This window comes from Lactuca serriola, chromosome 8 (genome assembly GCF_051521515.1).
Source record: "Lactuca serriola cultivar US96UC23 chromosome 8, Lser_US96UC23_V15, whole genome shotgun sequence".
In the NCBI taxonomy this organism is placed as follows: domain Eukaryota; kingdom Viridiplantae; phylum Streptophyta; class Magnoliopsida; order Asterales; family Asteraceae; genus Lactuca; species Lactuca serriola.
In genome coordinates this window covers 28,300,596-28,322,563 of record NC_136415.1, presented here as the reverse complement: position 1 = coordinate 28,322,563, position 21,968 = coordinate 28,300,596, and the positions used below count along the sequence as shown (strand labels likewise).

Sequence of the window (21,968 nt, the reverse complement as noted above, 5' to 3'; positions counted from 1 at the left end):
GTGGAACATGTGTTGTTGTCTTATCCTATCTTAGTAGGCTTTGGTGGTTGTTATTCGAGTTCAAAGATACGAACAAGGAGGTTATTGGAATTTGTTTTGAACAACCAGATTTTATAGAAACCAAAGTTAGTAAACCGCTCACAAACGTTACAAAGGAGTAGATAGAATATGATTTTGTAACCAAACATCTCTACTAGAACTTATTTTTATGTTTCTATACACAAACAAATTATAGGAATAAACAACCAGACTGTCGATTAGAGAATTCCTCCTAATGTTATGCTCATTGAAAATAATGGTCTTCCAAATTAACCATCACATCATCATTATTATTGCCTACAAAGTCATACGTCAAGTGTTATGCTCACTGAAAATAATGGTGTTCCAAATTAACCATCACATCATCATTATTATTGCCTACAAAGCCATACTTCTAGTAGAAGACAAACGAATGAAAATGATCCAAGCCATTACCTATTTGACCAAAGAAAACACAAGTGTCATAATGTCACACCACTTACTAATGAAATTCTACAATTCTTCCACGACTTTGCTAGTAATAACCAGGTGATTAATGTCTTCTATATCTGAGTTAATGTATGTCACGACCAAAGAAAACTTTGATAATTAATGTCTTCAATATTTGAGTTACAAACACCACAAATCATCGTCGAAGTATCAATACATTTAGCATCCAAATTCATATGAGTCTGCAATTTTTTTGAGAAGACAACGCTAATAGAAAATGCTCACCTTGCGTGGAGGGTAATTATTTCACTTAGTAGAAAAAACGTCATCAGGAAGAGAGTTATCATTGATGAGTTTTATAGCCTCTAAGACCATGAATTGGTTACTACCACCTACATCTTATACCCCACTACCATTTTGGAATCAAAGAAAGAGGGATCAATCAATACATCACACAATTATTGTAAGTGAGCAAACAGTGTTCCACCTTGAATCGCTTGACTCCAATCCCAAGTTGAAAAGCACCATCTTATCTCTGGTTAATATGACAATCTTGTTGCATGTCTAACATATAAAGGCGGTGAAAATACACCATCAGAGGATATTCTCCAATCCAATGGTCTTTCCAAAAAGAAGTAGCAGCGTCATCACCAACCTTTCTTTGAAAAACATCCCGAGAAACTAGAGCATCATCATACAACTGATTTATGGCATCAATTATATTCTCTCAAACATCATTGGTCTAAACTGAGGCCTCATTCCAACTAAGACCTCTGTAGAAGAATTGTATTTGAGAAATCGATTATGAAAAAGATCAATCAATGTAAAGAGCTCAGAAAGTAAACAAGACTTTGAAGTTTGTATTACTCTCAAATAAGCTTGATTACAAAAATAGACAACGATATTGGAAAACTTGTATGTCTAAATCTAAGCCCAATCCCTATATATAGGGAAACAGAGAGTACAAAAAATACTAAGTCTAAAACTGTAACATCCCCCTCTGGCACGTATCACAATATTGTCCGCTTTGGGCCACTCGACACGAGGACTTCCCAGGGGGTCACCCATCCTGGTACTACTCCCGCCTGAGCACGCTTAACTGCAGCACGTATCACAATATTGTCCGCTTTGGGCCACTCGACACGAGGACTTCCCAGGGGGTCACCCATCCTGGTACTACTCCCGCCCGAGCACGCTTAACTGCAGAGTTCTTATGGGATCTGCTGTCGGCACGAGGACTTCCCAGGGGGTCACCCATCCTGGTACTACTCCCGCCCGAGCACGCTTAACTGCAGAGTTCTTATGGGATCTGCTGCCCTCACGACTTTAAAATGCGTTGTGATAAGGAAGGTATCCACACCCTTTATAAGGAATGCTTAGTTCTCCTTCCCAGCCGATGTGGGATCAGATCTAACCCACTTTCACCTCCCATTATAGGGTTCGATGTCCCCGTCGAACACATCGACCCGTGCCCTGGCTCTAATACCATTTGTAACATCCCCATCTGGCACGTATCACAATATTGTCCGTTTTGGGCCACTCGACACGAGGACTTCCTAGGGGGTCACCCATCCTGGTACTACTCCCGCCCGAGCACGCTTAACTGCAGAGTTCTTATGGGATCTGCTACCCTCACGGCTTTAAAACGCGTTGTGATAGGGAAGGTATCCACACCCTTTATAAGGAATGCTTAGTTCTCCTTCCCAGCCGATGTGGGATCAGATCAGGGACATCCGATAAAATTGGAACGATACAGAGAAGATTAGCATGGCCCCTGCGCAAGGATGACACGCACAAATCGAGAAATGGTATCAGAGCCAGGGCACGGGTCGATGTGTTCGACGGGGACGTCGAACCCTATAATGGGGGGGGGGGGTGAAAGTGGGTTAGATCTGATCCCACATCGGCTGGGAAGGAGAACTAAGCATTCCTTATAAGGGGTGTGGATACCTTCCCTATCACAACGCGTTTTAAAGCCGTGAGGGCAGCAGATCCCATAAGAACTCTGCAGTTAAGCGTGCTCAGGCGGGAGTAGTACCAGGATGGGTGACCCCCTGGGAAGTCCTCGTGCCGAGTGGCCCAAAGCGGACAATATTGTGATACGTGCCAGAGGGGGATGTTACAAAAACTATTAAGCTTCGTATGAAAGTGACTTAGCAAATATGTTACATATGAAATTGACTAAACACTATTAGACTCTTTACAAGACTTCGACCCTTACAATCTCCCCCTTTGTAAACGAGTCAAACTACTCAATTCGTGAGAATCTGAGCAGCAAAGTGCATCATCCTTCGTATCTCCGAGTACCAGGTTAAAACCTTCATTAACTCCTTCTTGTCACCATCGTTGTTTTTCCTGTAGTTGTTCATACGAACTACAAAGTTCGTATATTGCGACGTTGTATATCTTTCGATCTCAACAACTTGAAAGAGAAACCTCTTAGCCTTCCCCTTCGTGTCCTTCCCAACAAAAACTAAACCAAATGGTTTCAAACATATCTCTCCATCAGCATACTTCTTCAACTCAGCTTGTGGCTTCGAAGGTTCCATAGCTACAGTTACTTTCCTATCCAAACTCGAAGCCAATTCTTCGTCCGTTAGGGCCAGACAATCATAATAATTGTCAATAAAGATTTTAATGTGAGCAAGACCTAGTCTGAACACTTCTTTGTCTGTACCCTTGAGTTGAGATGCTTCCATTTCTTTTAAAAGCAATGCAACTTGAATAAGATCATTCAAGTTCATTAAAGGGAAGTCTGTAATGTTGAAGTCGAATGATTTGTTGTTTGCACGAACAACATGATACCTGAAATTTTGTATCATGTCTTCGAACATGACATCCTTCTTAATAGCAATAACTTTCTTGATCTTGACCAGGGACCACACTTCATCTTGATCTTTTCCAAGTATAACAAGAAAACGAATTTTCATGTGTGTATAGTCATTTGGGTTCTTGAATTTCTCACTAACTTTGTATTGTGCAGTGATAAACATCATTTCATTGATCAAAAAGTCCAACTGACTGAAATCAGTGTTAGCAATCGAATAGCTCTCTCTCGGCTTCTTCTCGAAAGCATACATGTGATTAAATGCAACTCTCGACTCGATTGATTCATATGAATATAGCTTCTTGGGATCACCTTTGTCCATACCAGGTGGATCATTCTCCCTCAGCCTCAAAATACTTTGAATATGCCTTTGAATTTCTATCTCAGCTTCGACTTCTGCTTTCTTTTCTTCTTTAGACTTTTCAATTAAAATACCTTTCCCTTTATCTTTCAAATCATGATTTGGTTTTGAGGAACTTGAACTACCCCCTTCTATAGCCGAACCAATCACAATCCATTTCAGTTTTGTAATCGGTTTTGTGGTTATTACAGTTGTTGAGATGGGGTCAGACTTCATTGGAATTGAAACATGGATTTGTGTAGAAATCACCTTTCCAACAACTTTCGAATCTTCAGTTGTCTTCTTCTCACCTTCTCCCTTTTTATTCACATTCGTTCCTTTGCTCACCTTCTTTTCTCCCCCTTGCACCCCTGTGACAATAGGTGGGGTATTCTGTGGCAGCATTTGAGCAAACTTCGATATGGGAGCAACTGCCTTCTGAATGACTTGGCCAATCACATTCAGCTTATGAGTAAGGAACTCAGGAGTTAAAAAGGAATGTTGAGCAGGCTTCGATACAACATTTTTCAAGTCAATGATTAACTTCTCTAACTTCGCAAACTGATCCTTGTCATCAGTAGCTTTAGATTCGAACTTCAACACTGTATCTTGAAAAGTCTTGATAAAATTTGTAACTGCCCCAGCAATTATATTGACCTTCTCATGAATTGAATTGTACTGAGAATGCATATTATTAATCTCCTGAGAGACTTCCTTCTTCAACTCTTCTATTTTCAAGTTGACATCTTTTCGAACCTTTTTAACATCTTGTACGAAGAGAACATGACGTTCCTTCACAACAGACTTCAATTCATTCAAGGCTCCTTCAAAGTTTCCTCCTTGAGTCTTTATTTGAAGCTCATTATTCTGATCAGATGCATCTATCTTTTCAAGAAGTCTTCGTTCAACAACTTTTAACATAACATCTACTTCAATACCCGAAACCGAGTGTTTTGCTCCGGAATCAGCTTAGGACTGAAGAATAGAGTTTAACTGCATGTTCAGGATTTTGAACTGCTTTCCTGACATTAACATATGATCAGGAATCTCCTCCTCTTCCGAATCGAAATGCAATTCGTCGAAAGTTCCTCCGAAACCTCCTTTTTCTATTTCATCATTAGAATGAGGTTTGATTGTGTCTGTGGATTGGGATGGAAAAAGAGTAGTGATAGGCTGTTGAAGGATAGATTCAAATAATGGAGATGAAGTAGAAGTAGTTATGGGTTGAATGACTGGTGGTAATGAAACAAATGAAGTTGAACTGATGGGTGGTAATGAAGAAGAAAGAATTATAGGCTGTGAATTGTCAACACTCATTGTAACATTCGCCACCGTATCAGATACGTTAGCAATTATGTTAGAAATAGGAACCTCCTCATTAAATGACTTGGTTACCACTATTTCGAGTGGAATTGTTGTTGTGGGTTCAACATAAATAATAGGATCAACGAATGAAGTGATAGGAACATAAGTTACCATGGGAGAAGACAAAATTGGTGGTGTATCAGGTACCACTTTGTTGTCGGATGAATCATCAGGAAGTGGAATTTTTCGTTTGCGCTGCTTCTTTGATATATGTTTGATGACATCATGAGCCCTTCGTTTTTTAGACGATGGAGAAGCAGGAGCAGGGATCTCTCGAATAATAACTCCTTTGGTACTAAGTTGAACTTTACGAACTGTTTACGAGTCATCAGACAAATTTCGTTTGTGAGATAACCTTCTTAATCTCTTCAAAACTCCTGACCTTGATGGCAACAACTCCTTAGAAGTCTTAACAACACCAGTCTCTTCTGTCTGTTTCATATCACTGTCAGGCTTGTTCTTAGGAGACTTGGATGATGGCTTTTTCATACTTCTAACTGGTATCTCTGCTTCATCATCCTTCAACTTCTTGGATTGTTTAGAAGTTCCAGCATCGACTGTTAACAAAACCCCTGTTTCAACATCTGGATTAAAAGCCTTCAAATATTTCACAAGAACCTTATGAGTAGGGTTCACCTTCTTTAGCATAGCATCAGGAATATGTGCTACACTAGGAAAAATATTGAGATCATCTTCGACTGTCTTTGGGAACTGATACTTCGTGAATTCAGCAGTATCCTCACCCTCAGGGAATCGAATTCCCTCTTTCCCATATACTTTCTCCAAGATTAAACTCTAGTATCTGGCACAAGAAATTCCCTTAGCCACACTTGTACTGTCCAAACTTTTCGTGAACTCCTTCCATAACTGAGTGGCATAGTCCACACTCAAGTCGTAATAAATCCCCATTACCATTGCATATACTTCTAGTCTTCCCTTGTCAAGATCCACACTTCTGCCTGTTAAACATCGGAGAAAAATCCCAAACAAGAAATTCCATATACATGGAAGCCCAGACTTTTTGAAATCACTTATCTTTTCGAGTGGTGGCTGGTGACCCATCTCGTTGAACATATGTATGATTTGAGGGTTAGTAGGTTTGAGGAATGGTGGTGAATTGGGAATCTCCAAGAACTGTGAAAACATCTTCTTGGTAAGACGAATACGTTTCTCATCCAGCAAGTTGAATGTAATCACATCTGTGGCTTTGTTGTATGTTGCAGTAGAAGCAACCATGGATAACCAAGACATTGGAACTGCGAAGGAGTTGAACATTGCAGTAGCCAAAACAGATCTTTTCAAGACAACGATCAACATTTTGAGTTCTTCTGGATACAACGACACATTGGATTCAACCTGATAGTTTGTGCTTTGAATCTTCATTATCGGTTGAGAAGCAATTTCTTCAGTGTTTGAGTTCTGAACAACAGCCATGTGTGAATTCTTGAAAGCTTTATGGAAAAATTAGGGCTTTTTGTTCTTCTGTGAATTTTTGAACGCGTGATTATAAAAGGGAACAAATTTTCCTTTTATAAGTAAGCCCAAAATAATGTGAGCCGTTTATCACTAATGAGTAGGCCACGCCATTCTTGAAACTTGCACCAGTAGCCATTAATACCATCACGCCTGAAAAAGTACCTTGAAACTAGGACCAAGTTTCCAAACGGTAACTTTAGACTGTTCGTAGGTATAAAGAAGATAAGATCAAACCCTTCGGATTGGAGGCAAGGCTCTTTCGTTTTTGGGATTCGAAACGAAGTCATTTGCATGTCTTGTGAAATCTTCAGCCTAAGTTGGTATTACTTAGAACCTCAAGGATTTCGTGCGTGATGTGTGCCAAAAAACAAGATAAGAAACAAATTAACAAAATTTGGATTCTGTGATGTCTAAATTTTAGACACAAAAGCAGTTAAACCCCGGGCAAAGATTGCTTCGTTAATTATCAAGAGAGATAACTAACGGCTTGTGCATTTTCCCGTGAATTACAATCGAATACTTGTAGAGAGGTATTGAAGGGCTTCTTTTTCAAGGCTTAAAAGGTGGCTTACGAATTTCGTTACATATCAACCTAAACATAAGGTGAGTAATTGTAATCGAAATTACTTGTTTGACTAGTGTAGTCAGTGACAAGCTGCTTTGGTAAATTATGTAAAAGTGACTAATGAAAAGAATTGATACTCTCACTGAAATCACATTCAAAGAAAAAAAAATTTAAGCTGGATTTTGTTGGGAAACAAATGTCGTGGGCTTCGAACATTCGATCAAAACCACTCATATGAAAGAATGTGATTTGGAGTATACGAAACTTTTGTACAGAAACAGGTGTTTCGTAAGAATCTGGAACGAATTTTCCCGTCAATTCCTTAATAAGTTCGTATATTTGGGTTTCACTTGCATCACGGTCTCATGATTTAAGATCATTAACACAACTTTTTGACATGTTTAAGTCACAATTGGTTTGATCAATGACCTCTTGAACATGTGTCTTTGTGTGTGAAATGTGTTAAGAAATTTGTGATGAAAAAGATTGGCTAATGATTCGAATGTACCTCTATTATATATGGACCAAACATACAACTCTTAACTCATTTGAGAAGAGTAAGGTAGCTCATTGGACTAATGAGAATGTAAGCCTAATTGGGAAGAAATTTTCGTATGAAAATTTCATTAAGGCTTTCATAACACACATAGAGTCAGTTGATGCTTGGGTCGACATGTAGCAACATGCTTCTAGGGACATCTTAACTAGTACAAAAATTTAAGAAAATTACCTTCCCGTAGCAACATAAGCATGACGCTTTGAAAAATTGTCACGAAAATGTTCTTGAAGACCTAAAAAAAATAAAAAAGTAACAAAAATCTTTTTGGGATTTTATATTTTTGAAAAAAAAAATAACAAAAGAAAATCTTTTCACTACTAGAAAAATAACCTTTTACGACGCGCATTTAATGACACACACTGATAGAGGACGCGGATTTGAGAGTGCCCTAAAAATTAATGTTAGTTTTCTAAAATTTGAAGGATAGAGGACACGCATTTTTGCATACCCTAAAATTAGTGTCAGAAAAGAAAAAAAAAAGAAATATGGCGGGCACCTATCAAAAGATGTGTGTCGTGTAACTGTGTCACTTTATATTTTTTTTTGGAAACACGCGTTTTAGTGGGAAAATGAAATCCAAAAAATTAACCCCCGCCTATTCATCCCAAAAATTCCCCGCCTCTTCGAATTAGGGCCTTCATCTTCATCCACAGCTTCCTCAATTCCTCGATCCATCACCTCCACCAAAAACCTAATTCTCGGTTCCAACAAGTTCTTACACTCTTAATTCAACCCTAATGAGCCGAGGATTTAGGGTTTTTACCTCCCAGTTATCAATTTGAGCCGATGATTTAAGGTTCCTAAATCTGACCCTAATTTTTGTTGGATTAGTGTCTAAGTCCATAACTATTTTGGTATGTACTTGACCCGATGGTGCATGGTCCTTTTGGGTTGCCTTCACCAAAGCAACTTGATAGGATGAATTTTGGAGAGAAAGGATTAAATATGAGTTATTAATATATTATGAGAATAATATATTAAAGGAGAAATCATATTGTTTAATTAATATTAGTCAAGAATTAATAAGAATTAAGTTTGTGACTAAAATACATTAATTAAACTTAAGGGACTAGAACTGTCAATTGTATGATATTTGAATATTGAGCTAATGGAATCCATATTAAAGGGGTGGACGAATTCTATGGGGAAACCCATTTAGAAATCGTCCAAAGGCCTTTAAGGAGGGAGCCCATGGGTTGCTTAGGGATTAAGCATCCAAATTAGGGTTTCCTTGTTAGATAACCCTAATAGTCTCACTATTTAAGGAACCCTTATGCCCCAAAAACGTGGTGAACTTGTTCTCTAGGGTTTCCACACGTTTTGGGCAGCCTCCTTCTCTTCTCTTCTTCATCCTCTTGCTCTTGGTGTTTGTGAACCATTAGAGGAGTGACATTTGTGACTCTAAGCTTTCTAAAGTCAATACAAGGAGGATTTGGGATTGTTATTGCTACATAACAATCAAGGTAATAACTTAAACCCATTCTTATGTTAATATGATTACTTGTATGCTAGATCTAGGGTTTATAGTCTTGGATGAATTGCATGTACAATAGAGAAACCTAGATCCAAGCTTTAGGATTTGCATGAGCACATAGAATGTCTTTTGGCTAAAACCCATCAGTAGTATCAGAGCCTAGATTGGTTTCTATTGTATTGATGCATATTTGATCGAAATCAGCACTGCAAATCGAATTTTTTGGGTTCTGAGTGTTTGACTTGCCGAGTCACTTGGTGTACTCGCCGAGTCAGGTGTACTCAACGAGTCGAAACGCCTGACAACTAATTTTCGCGATTTTCTTCCTGTTTTGGGTTTGGATAATTACCGTAAACATGTTTTTGTTATAAAATCCGAATTTTATCAATATTTGGTGATTATCCTTACCTAAATAGAAGATACTTGTCAAAATTTAGATAATCATTTGTTTTATTAGATAATATTTGATTATTTGTAATTTAGATTTGAATTATCTTGTATGAAAAGTTTCGATTTCCCCCTTCAGGTTTTATAGTTTAAATTTGAACTTAAAAGTTTTGTTTTGAAATTTAAATAGTTGAAACCCTAATGTTTTGAAAAAGGTTTCAAAACTTGCCCTCAAGTTTTGGAATTTAAATTTTGATTAAAAGTTTAATTTTGATGTATATTTAAATTCTAAACCCTAATGTTTTGAAATGTTTCAAAACTTGCCCTCAAGTTTTGGAATTTAATAGTTGATTAAAAGTTTAATTTAGGAATGTTAAATTCTAAAACCCTAGTATTGTTTTGAAAAGTTCAAATCACACCCTTATGGTTTTATTAATTAATTAAGGTGTATAATTAAAAGAGGTTTAATAAATCCATAAAGTTTTGGTTTACAATTTAATTGAATTAAAAGTATAATTGTTAAACTTGACCACCTAGTATTTTAAAAGTGTAAAATACACCTTATACTATATATAACATTAAAAGTCTAACATTATATACATATATATATATATATATATATATATATATATATATATATATATATATATATATATGTATGAGTAAAAGCCAGTCTTACCGTTAGTAAGCCTCATTCACGAAGCTAGTTTATAAGGGGTGTTTAAGGAAATTTCCTATAAAATGGCGATTGAATGGGTATCCACTCTTACCCACTGTACTATTGACTACTGGAGGGTCGTTAGCCGAACGGGTAGGATAGGACAGAACTTTCCATTATAAGTATAATGAAGTACAAAAGTAACTAAATGTTTTACAAATTCCCGATCTTAGTTACTTAGGCAAAAGTGAATTGATGCAATTCCATGAAATTACACTTTGTGCCCTTGCAAAGAAGTTAGTGGAGCGTGTGTGGTTTACCGGCACACTAAATGGTTCTATGCAAAGGTGGCAAAGGGTGACTCAATGTTTGTCATAGTTCAGTGGAGCGTGTGTGGTTTACCGGCACATCGAATAGGTGACTGTAACATGTGGGGGCACCATGTAAGTTTGCATGGTTATGCACACCCGCTTTGTGATCCTCGGCATCCCAGTCTCAAACTAGAGGGGCATATCGAGATTTAAACATGCCATTGAAAAGTTCAATGAATCTCAAAGGATCTAGGAGTTTTCAAAGCATTTAAAACTTAATCTGTTTTTCGTTTTTCATGGTGGAAAATTAATGAATCGTCATTCACTTACCTTCAAATGTTCTGCAATTTGGGTTACGACATCCCTCTCCCGAGTTGTGGAATATTGTGTTGGGTCCTAGCCTTAATATCTCATTTGGATGATATATTAAGGACCCAATCAATCAACTAACTTGAATTTATTTTCTCTCGTTTTGTAGATGTCAAAGTACGACAACTATGGTCTTTCCAAATCCCGTGGAACAAGCTTTCCACATGAAGATGATATTCCACGATTCGATCGAGGAACAAGATATCATGCTTCACTTCCTCCACCTCTTCCAATTATTCTCCCTAACCCACAAGATCAAAGAATTGAAAGGTTCAATGTCAATAAAGCCCTATTGGAAATGAAACATGAAGATGGTAAACCCGTGTGTGCCCACGTTCTAGGAATGAAATCACACATCGATAGGTTGATAATGTTGGGTGCGTCATTACCTGATAAGTTGGATGTGAACTGGGTTCGGTAGTCACTCCCTGAATCATATAATGAGTTCAAAAGAAAGTATTATATGATGGATCATGACGATAACCTCATTGACCTAACTTACATGCTCATTGCTGCTGAATCAGAAATGATTTGGCAAAGCAATGGAACATATTTGTTGGGAAAGTCAACCAACCATGATTCTGAGGACGTTCTAGGAGAACCAACCTGCGTTTGCTGCCAAGAGAAAGGGCGTTGGATACAAGTCTGCCCTAAGAGCTTGAAGAGTCCAGAAGATGGGAGAGTAAAAAAGTATGGTTGTGCTTCAGGTAAAATCCACTATCTAATTCCATTAAGTTCCTGTTCGTTGATTCTTAATACATGATGTGATAAGATTGCATTTGAATGTTTTGCAGGATTTGAAGATTTGATTTTGAGCTTAGAAAGTTATGATAGAGTTGTTAGGGATTTTCTTTTGACTACATAGTTTTCAGTTGATTTTGCATTGTAAGGACAAATGTTTTCCGCTGCTTTTATGAATAAAATAAATTTTTGATATGACTTATTTATTTATTTATTTCCTTTCAATGAAATCATTATGAAAATTGATGTTTGCATATTTCTACAACGAATGGATAAGATTCTTAATTATGTTAATAGTGGAAATGTCAAGAATTTACCAAATATGGAGAGTTTCTCATCACCCAAGTTTCAATTGGACAGAAACTTGGAATCATGCAACTTGGTTACATGATGAATGAGAAATTTCATATTTGGAAATTAGACTAATTCGTTGACAAAGTGTCAAGTGAAGGACTAGGAGATCGAATACACAAAGTTGTGTGTTGATCAAGTCCACCACAAGGGTAACTAAGATATTCGTCATGATTTACTAAAGGATTAGTAAATATGATTATACTTATAAGATTAAGTGTAATTCTGAATTGATTGAAAAGGTTTAAATCAATAGCAAAACGAATAAGAAGAATCAAGTAGGCAGAAAGATAAAAGTTTCTCTATTCTAAGAAGAAGGGAGAGTACCTTTTATGCTTTATGATATGACTTAATGATTAAGAACCATATCTCAATTGATCCTCTAAGTGAGTCTTAGTACAATTGTATGTATAAGAAGAGGAATCAAGAATTGAAAAAATGGTTAGATCAAGAAGTCAATCATACTTCATTCCAAAGCAAGTCTTAGAGTTAAGATTGTGATATTGAGTGACAAGTCTTAAGAAGGTTTATAAATTTCATCAAATGTAAAATGTGGAAAAGGTTTTTCTTATTCTCACACATTTGAAATTGGTAAGTTGTGATGTCTTGGACAAGACAAAGACCAACTAGGACCAATTTTATGAAGTGTTTTTGGTCTTGATAAAAGATACACTAACTCTTGAATATTTGTTTGTCAAGAAATGTTTATTGACAAGAGAATATTATATGTAAAGGAGTCAATGGGAGTCTTAATGGTATTGAAAGGTTTCAAGAATAAACCTTATCGATCATCACTAGCACACGAGTAGAGGTTTACAACCTATCGTATTGACATTACCTTGTTTTTGTGCCATTCCAATTGAGTTAATTATGCATGAGAGCCCTATGAGTTCTCATTTGAATGCATAAAAGGCAAGGACCTTGATCAATTGAAAGTACATTGATAGGAAAGGGTGAGCTGCTTAACTACTTGGAAAACTTGGTGGGCAGCTGTGTTACCATAAGGCAAGAAATCAAGATTAAGAAAGCTCGGTCCATATGAGTTTGAATTTTGTCATAAACTTTGGGTTTGGCAAATTCACATGGATAGGAACACATACACCATTAAAATCTAAGTGTCATAAGATTCCTTCCTTCATGAAAATGACTGTGAGGAAATGCTTTCACTAAGAAAATTTTCAAGAAGATAGTAATTGTGAAAATTGTATTCTCGAATTCGATTATGGTTACGGTATCCCTTTCCATGATTCGAATTATGAGATTTGACAATTAGTCTGAATTGTTTAAGACACACATATGAACTATCTAAGGCAAAGATGTATAAGTTTAAGAAGCATTGATAAAAGATTATCAAAGCATTGGGTATTAGAAATATGAACTTAAAGAAATTCAATAGGCATTGTTTTTCTGAAAGTTAAGTTGTTTCTGAATACATGTCAAAGCTAGTAGGAACATTAGTGTTATGTTTATAATAATCATCGTGATAGTGGGAGCATAAATGTTATGATTGCATGATTATTAAGGCAAGTATTGCAAGTTAGCAATATTAATTATAGAAAACAAGAGTTATACTTTGCAAAGTCGCAATGGTTGTTTTGCTATAATTAAGGGAGAGAAACATAGTGCGTTCTTAAAATTCGATTATGATTACAACATTCCTCTTCATATTTCGAATTGAGAGAACGTAGCACATGAAATATTATGGCAGAAGTTTGATAAAGTATCGAATCTTTATGTAAGACATTATGCATCGTGTCGCATACGCTTCGGGTATAGGATCGATGACAAATGCTATAATATTTGACCATTCTAAAATTTTCCAAATGTCTAGTGCATTTAGAGGGAAAAGGACAAGAATCCATTTTGACTAAGATAATTAGACAACTATCAAAGGACAATCTAAAGTTCGCCGAGGATTGGTCGCTTGTGAGTAGTTGGAAACATGATATTGGATGGACCATATCGACATTATTATGAATAGATAAGATTCTATTGAGAATGAGTTATCATATGGTAAGTAATTGGATATTGAGAATCAATGTCTAGATTAGAAATTTTATGCAAAATGATGTTCAAAGGAATGTACTTTGAGTGAGAGACATCACATCTATGGAATTGTCTTGTAACAATCTCCGATAGAGGACTTAGTAATTTCATTGGCAATAGTCATTGTGACTTTAGTGCAGTGACATTACAAAAGGATCATTGCATAAAATGTTAGAATCTAACATATTCCATAAGTGGCAAGAATTTGATATTCTTTCACTTATGAAAATGGATTAGGAGTTGTGAAATGAGTATGATTGGAAATGTGTTCATTTGATCTATTTCACAAAGTAAGAACCGTATGTAAACATTGTGTGCATGTTAAGAGCATGGGACAAGTGTTGTAATTCAAGTAAGAAGTTGATTACCCGAAACAACAAATAATGAGTAATCGATATGGTGATAAATAAAAGGTGTTTTATTTATACTCAAAGGTTTGAGGCCATATGGGATTAATATTATTCTTGTGTTTCACTTTGCATGTTTTGACTTCCTGGATAATTTAATTAGTTGAGAACAGTCAAATAATTCAAACGGGCCACAGTCGTTCATATGTTGGAAGTAGATATGAATGAAGACTGTCATGAATTGGTGTGTGGATTTTCTAAAGAGAATTAGACATAAGCAAATGTTTGCTGCAATGTTCATGAGTGCTTATGAATATGATTTGAGCATTGGATTAAACCCACACTCACTTGGATCACTTCATGGATTGTTATCATAAGTGATTAGTGAGACGATAACATCTTATATTCTTGAAACCGAGATGTGTAAGTTGTATCTTGCGAGTCGGTTACACATTGATAATATGTAAACGCACCAGTAACTTGGTGTTATAAAACATATTGTTGTGTGTGATTTGGTGAGTGAGTGCAAGCGAGCATTGAGTCAAAGTTTATCCGTTCCTTTTATCCAAAGTAGGATAAAAGCGATATCTGTGGGCCCCTCGATGATTTAGTGATGGCACCTAAGTGCTTGGCCAAGCCGGGCCTAATTTGATGTGTTCAAATTGTAGTATGTTGTCGGTCGTCATAAATATGAATTCGGGAAACAGCACATAGATAGAGAGAATGATTTAGATCCATGTCTCAGTCTATACGATATCTAGAATGAAGGAATATATGATCCCTTATCTTAAGGACACGCGTATATGATAAGATCAGAGTTAACAACGGCTTTGGAAAGCTACGATTGCAGATCAGGATCTGAAGACATACACATAATAGTTATTAGACTTATCCAAGTGGGAGACTGTTGGATTAGTGTCTAAGTCCATAACTATTTTGGAATGTACTTGACCCGATGGTGCATGGTCCTTTTGGGTTGCCTTCACCAAAGCAACTTGATAGGATGAATTATGGAGAGAAAAGATTAAATATGATTTATTAATATATTATGAAAATAATATATTAAATGAGAAATCATATTGTTTAATTAATATTAGTCAAGAATTAATAAGAATTAAGTTTGTGACTAAAAGACATTAATTAAACTTAAGGGACTAGAACTGTCAATTGTATGATAGTTGAATATTGAGCTAATGGAATCCATATTAAAGGGGTGGACGAATTCTATGGGGAAACCCATTTAGAAATCGTCCAAAGGCCTTGAAGGAGGGAGCCCATGGGTTGCTTAGGGCTTAAGCATCCAAATTAGGGTTTCCTTGTTAGATAACCCTAATAGTCTCACTATTTAAGGAACCCTTATGCCCCAAAAACGTGGTGAACTTGTTCTCTAGGGTTTCCACATGTTTTGGGCAGCCTCCTTCTCTTCTCTTCTTCATCCTCTTGCTCTTGGTGTTTGTGAACCATTAGAGGAGTGACATTTGTGACTCTAAGCTTTCTAAAGTCAATACAAGGAGGATTTGGGATTGTTATTGCTACATAACAATCAAGGTAATAACTTAAACCCATTCTTATGTTAATATGATTACTTGTATGCTAGATCTAGGGTTTATAGTCTTGGATGAATTTCATGTACAATAGAGAAACCTAGATCCAAGCTTTAGGGTTTTCATGAGCACATAGGATGTCTTTTGGCTAAAACCCATCAATTTTTTCTATCTCACTCTCGTATTTCCATCTCATCCCTCTCGCCTGGTTCAAAACACGTAAGGGGCGACAAAAACACTATTTCTTTGCGTATTTTGGTCTTCACGAAGATCTTGTTTCCATGTAAGCTTTACGTTTCGAGCCCAAACCATCCTCACGCTATGTCATCAACTTCTCTTACTTGCGCATCTGCACTCGGTGGTTCTTTGTCTAGAAGCACCACTCCCGAACCTCAAATCGTGGGTAGGTTAACTAATCCTCGCATTCCTGCCGCCGGAGGCAGGGTTAACTCTGATCCATCTGAACCATCCAACCTAGCAGCAAGCATGAGTCTATCAGCAGATGGTCTGACAAATCAAGAAAACGAGATTGATGACCAGAACACCCATATCAAACATCCATACTTGACCAACAAAGGTTTGTATCAATTTTAATGCCATGGTACATATATCTTCTCATCTTCTCATCTATCTTCTGATCTATCTTCTCATCTTTTACATATCAATTTTAAGCCTAATACTTTCAGTTTCTAGATTATATATGTAGAGGAGCTGGAGGCGGCAACCTAGAATCACGCTGTAACGCCTAATTATGAGTCTTAGTGATAAATCAATGATGCGAGATAGTCATGTATACACCAATGGATCTGAGTTTCAAATGATTAGGTAAGGTGTAAATTAGACAAAAAGAATAAGGTGTTCGATTCACCCTTCTCCAAATTCTTCTCTTTAATATCTATGTAACTGAGTCACTTGCCACTATCTTAGAATCATGAATAAGGTGTTTGACTAAAACTTTGGATGAGATGGTATCATAGTTACCTAATTCGCTCAGAAGGCCACAGACTGCGTACCAAATCGTTTCGTACCCAATCGGGTACGAAAGTGTTCCGAACGTGACCTGGATCGCAAACCGGTACGGTGTCGAGATAGTTCCCAATTGGAATCTAGAACAAGTTTGATTCGGTAATCTAATAGTTCCAAAACACGATTTCAGGTTCAATTTCTGAAATTGGTATATCGATTTCTGATATTGGTACGCCGATTTTATGGAATGGCGGGAAACTGCCTACTGTTTCCACATCGATTCTTAGACTCTTAATTCTTCTAATTCACTGAACCATCTTACACACTAATGTTCAATTTCTTATTCTAAGTACTATAATTTTGTATATAATACTCAATTTGAAATCATCTTTTAGAATGATTGTTTGTGTAGTCGATTTTTACAAAGTTTATACAGAGTCTATACGTACCAGACTAGCTATTCAAGTTCTTGTTCAGTGGGATTATTGGTCCTGAGCTTGCTATTCAAGTTCTTGTTCAGTTTGATAAGGTCTCTTAACTCTTCAGAGCTTCTTCTTATTCTTCTTCTTTTTTAACTATGTGTTAATTCAGTGTGAAGGTAGTATGTGTTTTGATGATTATTTAATCTGTGAGATATCATTAACACTTCATGTTTCATTGGTTGTAGTCAATGGCTGAAGCTCTGGACAATTAGGTTAAGACCAAGGTCTCTATTAAGGTAAATAAGTTTCATCTCTTCAATTCTGGTGTGGCGAGAAAATGACCATTATACCCTTTATATTCCAGTTAACAAATTTCATAATATCATCAATTTGAACATGATATAAGTTACATAAGGTAAAGAGTTAATGACTTGATACATTCAGTCTTAGGCTTTGGCTTAAGCATGTAAGAGTTAAATGACGATGATACCCTTGGTGTATGGATGCTGATGATTTGGTTTATATAGTGAGGTGAGGTTTGTATACTCAGATCTGAAACACTAAAATCCATAAGCTTTTTCACAACTGGAAGCTATCCTACCCTAAGTTCTATTTAAACTTTCACACACACACACACACACACACACATATATATATATATATATATATATATGCATATTTAGTTATTCTATAAGCTGACGTGGCATATTTCAGGATATCTTGCTAGAGTGGTAGGAGATTGTTACATTGTTTTTGTTCTCTTAATTGTAAAATTTTTGATTTGTTGAGTCTTACTTGTATATGTGTAGGGTACTTTTTTTATGAGATAATATATCCCTGAACTTATGCCAAGAACTGTTGAAGCTTTGTTGGATGGAGCTGCTGCTACTAAACGTGAGGTTTCTGTTGCAACTGTTGGTCAGGTTGTACAGAGCACAGGGTATGTATTCATCTTTACCAATATTACAAGTGACACTGCAATGTAGTTCTTTTGCTGGGCTTACTTTTAGTAGTGTGTGATGTCATCGGATTTTGCCATGGCTCAATTCCATTTCTGGTCCCTATTTTGTTAGTCCCCGGACACTGGAATTACCAAAGAATGGGTTACATGATCCTCTACAATTTCTACTGAAACGCAATTTTTGTCCTCGTTTTATTCTGGTAACTTCTTCTCTTCATCTCCCTCCAATCAAAAAAGCATTCGTTTTCTAATTTCTACAACTCTATACAGGTATGTTTTATTTACTACATTCATTCAATCAACCACCATTATTCAATATCTACCTTACAGTTGATAATTTAATGTATGTCTTTCACTCTTTTGTTTGATAGACACATTTAGATTCATCAATTGTTCGACATAAGGCTCATATAATGAAGCTAGAGTTGAGGACTTCATTGATGACTATGTGGAACGACATCAGGTCATCATATACTTTTTTCCCTTTCACATTTTCTCAATAGTTTCTTTAAGGTTCTCTCCACTATGTGGAATGAAATAAGGACTTCATTGATGATAAAAGAATCTTGGGTTTTCACTTTTCACAAAGCATCTAAAACCACCACAAACCATTTCATCTGCAAGAGGATTTTGATGAGTTTGAGGATGTTGATATGTTATACAACACCTTATCACTAGACAAAGTAGAAGCTCTAGAAGATCTTGTTATCATTGGTCCACCTGGCCTCGTTAAGGTAACAACATATCTGTTGTTCAAAACCCTACTTGCTGAATTTATATTCCATTCATCATCTAGAAACTAGTTCCAATTAGAAACCATGTCAACTTAGTCAAGTTAGTTTGCTTAATTGCCCTATGTAGAAGGAATTCATATGAAGAAAAAATTTCATGAAAATAGTGGTCATCATTTTTATTGTTTTGGCAGGGCGTTGGTGCTACTGTTTATGTCTAATTTCAAATTTAGTATTGATCAAAAGGACTAAAGATCATAAATGGTATAGGCATGCCATTTTGTCAAACAGTTGATATGCATAATATTTTATCAGATATTGATCCATATGGGTCGTGTGGCAAACCATTACGTCCACCAATTTTGGAACAGGCAGACAAAAAACCATGCATTATTTAAGATGTAATGAGCATTTAGTTCTAAGTCTTTTTACAAGATATTTCATTATATGTTCTCTAAAAGAAAAAAAAAACTACACTTCTAATGGTATCAGTAAAATTGTAACTGGAAATGGGGAAAAGTAAAACAGAAAACACCTGATGTTGATAATAAGATTGAACTATTGCAAAGATGGCAGCAGGATACCTTACAACAGGTGAATGCTCACATTTAGTGACTGAAACAAAAAAACAAATAATAAGCCAACCCATTAGCTTATAAAAATATTACCTTATTAGAATAGTAGAAATCTGGTGACGTTCAAATATAACATAAGCAAAAAGGTTTTTCATATTTTTTTATCCATTGGACTGTAACTTGGTCGTAGAATTACCTTACGTATATCTTCTTGTTGTTCTTGCTGAATCTCCTTGCCAAAATCTTGCAACCTTATACATGAAGTAGACATCATCAATTTCACATCAGGGCTGAATGAGATTAGTGTTCCATGTATCAAAGTGTCAAAGTTCTGTAAAAAAATTTACCTTATGTTGATTGTCTCCCTATTCAACTTCTGATCCATTTTACATCAATTTTACCACTTCCTTCTTGTAAACAACATCAAATTGAAACAATAAACTTTTTGACTACCTATAAGCTTTTGATGACTGTAAACAAAAAATGAAAACTTAATTGGATCGTAGAATTCAACAATCTTTTTGATCTCCTATAAATTTGCTTACAACAAAATTTAGGGAAAGTAGAAAAAAATGAAACAATGAATAAAAGAATCCAACAAAATTGTCACCACAAGACTTTATTTTTATGATTAAATAACCAAACTCACTTCCTATCTCTCTTTTTTTCTTTTAATCAGAAAAATAGCGATGGTCAAAAAATGTTAGCTTCTACTTTAATCCCTCAGCCTATGTCAATAACCAATGCCGGATTCTAAGAGACATAAAAGTGTCCTTTGGAAGGTATTATATTTATATATATATTTTTTCATTTTTTATAAAAAAAATCCCCTCATATCATTCTTTATGAACTTTTGTTTTATGTTGCAGCATGCTATTGCATGGCCTTGCCATGAGTGAACATGATGGTGACCTTGAGGTATAATATAAATTGTAACATATGGTTTCTTCGTATCCTCAAGGATCCAAACTCCCCTTTTGTCCCATTTTATAAATTCTTAATTTAGTACTTAAATCTTTCTTTTGTATTTTAGGTAATTTCTTGCTGTGTTCCTGGGATCCTTGAGGATACGAAGAAATGTTCTTTACAAGAATTCTTAGCATAATGAAAAACCACAGGGAGCTATGGTTGTTATGGTAAGGGTTTAGGTGTTTTGGTTTAAATTTAATGGTAAATACTTTTCAAGTTTTGTTAAAATTGTTTCTTTTGTTTTGCATAGGTTAAACTGAATGTTTCTTTACTAAAAGATATTAGTGATGATATTGACTTTTGTTTCAAGCTAGCCAAATAGGAATCCATGATTCTTCTTCCAGGTGATTACAATCATTTTGTAACATTTTGTTGAATTTTATAATGACCTAATAAATATCTTTCTTTTTGGGTGTTGTAGGACTTACTGTAGGTTTGAAAAACTGGATTCGTGTTACTTTTGTCGCAGTCCCATCTTCTCTTGAAAAAGCTCTTGATAGAGTGAAGTCTTTTTGCCAAAAGCATTATCAGCAAAAGGTTCATATTGATTTAGTATAACATAATTCAAGCAGTACATATTTTTTTACTGCATAGTCAGTCAATGTAATTACTTTTGCTCACTTGATGTTATCCAATCATGGTTTATATTTGTTTTATCTTTCCATGGAACGATTATTTGTATGACATTAAATTTATGCAATGGATTCTATTTTTTGTATATGATATTTTATTTTCTATTATGAAACACTAAATATAAATTTAATGTGAAAATAAGTAAATCTATAAATAATATTTTTTTAAACATTTAAAATTATGATACGCAAAAATGTGTGTCATCTTCATTTATGACATGGTCTTTCGTAACAGGGGCTTTCTTGATATGCATCGTGTGTCGTTAACACGCGCGTCGTAAGGTTACGACACACGAATGCGTGCCGTCTTCCTTTATGACAGGGCCTTCCTTGATACGCATTGCATGTCATAAACGCGCGTCGTAATTGCACGTCATAAATGAGCATCGTCTCTCTTTATGACATGGCCTTCCTTGACGCGCATTTGCGCGTCGTCTGAGCCTTTTACGACGCGCAATGAGGTCGTAAAAGGCTGTTTTTCTAGTAGTGTTTTGTTGTTTTTGAATTTTCAAATGTTAATGCAAAGAAATAAAAATATTTTTGGCTTTTCAATTTTTCAATGAACAAATTATAAACTAATGAAATGGAATGATATTACCAAACACACAAAAAGTTTTAGTTACAATATACGAAAACGAAGCGTGTCGAAGCCTCTTAATGTATAGTAACTTTTGAATGATTAAAACGACAAGCCTCTGAATCGACACCTTTTTCAACAACATCATTTCGTTAATTTTGAGTATTTGATCCTGGTAGTGAATTCGCATCTAACATTCCCAAACCTGCTAAAATTCTCACAAAATATTTTTCATCAAGTGATTTAGTGAAAATATCAGCAAGTTGATTAGTAGTTTTCACAAAATGAACTTCAATGTTACCATCTT

General features: G+C 35.8%; 1 non-coding gene across 1 annotated transcript; it reads left to right on the top strand.

Moving 5' to 3' along the window:
* The first annotated feature begins 2,184 nt into the window (after positions 1 to 2,184).
* Positions 2,185 to 2,288, top strand: LOC145071858 (U6 spliceosomal RNA). The gene has a single exon (XR_013690822.1). It is a non-coding gene; the product is annotated as a U6 spliceosomal RNA (small nuclear RNA).
* The last annotated feature ends 19,680 nt before the right edge of the window (positions 2,289 to 21,968 follow it).